Consider the following 3,931-nt stretch of genomic DNA (forward strand, 5'->3'; position numbering starts at 1 on the left):
CGAGGTACGGGTGATACAGTCAACATAGCATACCGATTTGATGGCCCGTTTCAATTTCTTACGACAACTATTGATAGGCAGGCCTTCAGTTTATTTTCATTTTGCTGTCTCGAGTTGTATTCATTGCCTTATCTTTTATATACTCGAGTTGTCTTGTTTTTATTGAGCTTCACTAAACCCCCTCATGTATGCGTGTAGATGGTCTTGTCATCATGGTTATTGCGACTTTGTCATGGGCACGGCCAAGGTGCTTCGGCACTTGGCAGTGTGTGCTTCACAACCCGTTGAGATATCACTCCCAAGGATTTAGCTCCATCAAATGCAACACTAGGAGTCAGGGGAGTATTGTTTTGATTGCTGCTCCCACATTTGATTTTGATTGATATACATTATGAGTGAGCTTACATGTTTACATCGGGGACAATATACAACTTAAGTGTGGCAGGGAGTTCATAGTGCACATATCTTCTTTATCAGCTTTGATTGATATGCATGCTCACATAGCCAATGGCGGTTCACCTTAGTTGCAGTGATTATATTCTTGAATTTAGGAGATTTTTTGACATTGAATGTTCTCATGGTCTAGTTCTTGATTGAATTTCTAGGTATTTTTGCCCGATTGACACTTGTTGCACTACTCGCTCATGAAACTCTTTTGGAAACTCAAGTTCAATGTTTAAGGGAGTAATTAGTTTTATTTCTTGTGTTATGTTACTTACAAAAATAAATGGAAAAATGATAATAAGGAACAAAATAGTTTTATTGTTTATTTGTGTTTTTTGGGTGGAAAGAGCTACCACCTATGAAGTATGAAGCTACTCCCATAAGTCGGATACTAGTTATGCCCTAATGAGAGAAAGAGCTATCTACTAGTATGAGTGAAAGCTACCACTCTGGTAGAAAGAGCTACCACCTTGAAAGTGTGAAAGCCACCTTAGCGGCCGCTTTGGAAAGGGCTACCTTAGAGGATGTGCGAAGCTACTACCATCTTTGTAATTTTTGCTTGAGGACAAGCAAAAGCTTAAGTATGGTGGAGTTTGATAAGAATGCGAATGTTCTTTCCTTATGTTGAGCATTACTTTTCTCGGATATTAACATTAATATGTGTGTATCTATGTTACTTTCACGCAGGTAGGGTTGTGAGGCCGATTATGAGAGAAAAAGGCCAATGTGGGTCGTAATGCACCAATTTGGAGGAAATCTTGCTAAGTTTCAAACGCGAAGACATAGGTCAGGTTCGAGATGCGGGAATGTGTGCCAACCTCCTTGTATTCAAGTTAGCACAACCATTTGGAGTGGCACAAGGGCAGTCACATTCAAGCATTCCGACTTGTGCATATAGAATAAGATCTCCACCAATATGTCTGTTATTGAAGAAGCAAAGCGATCCGCAACATAAACGTGTGCCTGTTTGCGTTACCTCGATGAAAGCATGGATTCGGGAGTATTTCAGGCGGTACTATAGCAAGGAACTGTAGCAAACATTGTAGCAAAAGTACTTTAGCAGCAATGTTCACTACCGCCAGAGAAAATAGGAAAACAAAGAATCCACAAGGGCGTGTGGAAATTCCACACGCCCGTACGAAAAATCCACATGGGTACTCACAGGGGCGTGTTGATTCCCGATTCCAGCCCTTTAAAAGCCGATTTCAGCCCCGATTTCAGTATTCTTTACTCCATCTTTTCCCCAACTTGAGAGAGGGCTTCGGCTAGGGTTTTGAGGGATATTGGCTAGGGATTTGGAGAGGTTCTATGGCTCCGACAACGCGCTTTATTTAAAAGAAGGTTATTGGGAGAGCTTTCGTCGGTACCGATTCGGCGAGGTGTATCATAGGCAAGACAAAGGACCCTTGAGACGAGTAGAGGACTCTCCAGAAGACCATCACCACGACTATCAAGGGGGTTTTCTATGGATTTTATGCTTTTATATTCGATTTCATTGATTGTAATTAGCTCCATGCAGAGCTAAACCCCCTAGTGGGTACTTTGGTATTTGTGAACCCTAGGATGTATTCGTTTCATTGAATCTCTTTATTACGCTTTCAATTAATTGATGTTTATTGTGAGTTCCAATCTTGAATGCTTGATTGTATAAATACTCCCCTGGAGTGACACTAGGGTTGAGAGTTCTTGTTGGCAACTTTGTGAGTGAGTGACACACCACTAGAGTTAGACAAAGCTAGGTTGGAGAGGGTTGAGAGGGTGAGTCGAGAGGTAGCGGAGCGTCCCCTTCTCCCTCAGGTATGATTTATTCTACCTCCATATCCTTAAGTTCTTTACAGTCATAGTAGAGTGAATAGTCTAATCAATGACCTTCCGCTGGGGCTTAGTTGCGAGTCCAACGGAGTGAAGCATAGAAGTGATCTTTGTATCTAGGGCTTAATTGTGGCTAGGTACCTTCCACCTAAACCAAAGTGTTAGGTCTATATTGAGGAAGAGGATTTATCACTTGGAATCCCTAGAGCTCATTGCAACATTTTCAATTTGGGTGAAGAAATGGCATTGGAGGACTCAGTGGCCAGTATCAACGTCATGCCATATACTTTTTTTTCAGAAACTAGGCTTGGGAGAGCCTAGGCTTACTCGGATGACATTGCAACTAGCGGACAGAACTGTGAGGCATCTGATAAGTGCTTGTGTGATAGGAATGCGAAGCGTTCTTTCCTTATGTTGAGCATTACTTTTCTTGGGTTTTTACACTAATATGTGTGTTTTTTATGTTACTTTCATGCAGGTAGGGTTGTGAGGAGGAGTATGAAGGAAAGAAGCCAATGTGGATCATAATGCACCGATTTTGGAGGAAATCTTGCTAAGGTTCAAACGCAAAAACATAGGTCGGGTGTGAGAGGCTAGAGCGTGTGCCAACCTCCTCGTATTTGAGTTAGCATAACCATTTGGAGGGTCACAAGGGCAGTCACACTCAAGCATTCCGACTTATGCACATAAAACAAGATCTCCACCAACTTGTCCGTCATTGAAGAAGCAAAGCGATCCAGGACGTGAACGTGTGCCCGTTTGCGTTACCTCGATGAAAGCATGGATTCGAGAAGCATTTTAAGCCGGATTCTGCAGCAAGCACTGTAGCAGCACTGTTCACAGCCGGCCGAGAAAACTACAGAACAGAGAATCCACACGGGTGTGTGGAAATTCCACACGCCCGTGTGAAAAATCCACAGGGGCGTGTGGATTCCTGATTCCGTCCTTATTTAAAGCCGATTCAGCCCCGATTTCAGGATTCTTTTCTCCATCTTGTCAACATCCGAGGTGCATCATTGAAGACGTGCTTGTCAAGGTGGGTATGTACTTTTTTCCTGTAGACTTTGTAGTGTTGGACGACGATGAGGATGTGGATTGACAACGCCCCTTGCGTATGTCCCGCAAGTACACGCGTTTGTCGAGTAATAAAATCCAAGGTGAATGGGTATCGTATCCACAGGTAGTAGCGAGTAAAAATACTTGAATTGTTTCTTAACTAAGCAAAAAATAAATAGTGATTTCTGTGACAAGATGTAATGTAGCAAAAGTAAAAGAAACAAGAAAGAAAGCCCAAGTAAAGGGGAGGTAAGGCAATCGATATAAATGGGCTACCTGGATATTGCTCCACCTAGGATAATCGTTTCAAGTGCAAAACCCTCTATTATGTTTTCTAACTAATACATTAATGAGTCATGGAGATCCTTTAATACATGGTCCCAAATCTAAGGTCAACCATGCCTAACTCTATACATGTCTCGGAGGAGAAATTAAACAATCTCTCAACCTTGCACTTGTATAGAATCACAATGAGTTTTAGAGATTCCAAGTGATAAATCCTCTTTCTAGATGTAGACCTAACCCTTTGGTCCATGTGGAAGGTTGATAAGTGCTTGTGCGATAAGAAGGCGAGGCGTTCTTTCCTTATGTTGAGCATTAGTTTTCTCGGGTTTTTACA

Source organism: Dioscorea cayenensis, chromosome 17 (assembly GCF_009730915.1).
Source record: "Dioscorea cayenensis subsp. rotundata cultivar TDr96_F1 chromosome 17, TDr96_F1_v2_PseudoChromosome.rev07_lg8_w22 25.fasta, whole genome shotgun sequence".
In the NCBI taxonomy this organism is placed as follows: Eukaryota; Viridiplantae; Streptophyta; class Magnoliopsida; order Dioscoreales; family Dioscoreaceae; genus Dioscorea; species Dioscorea cayenensis.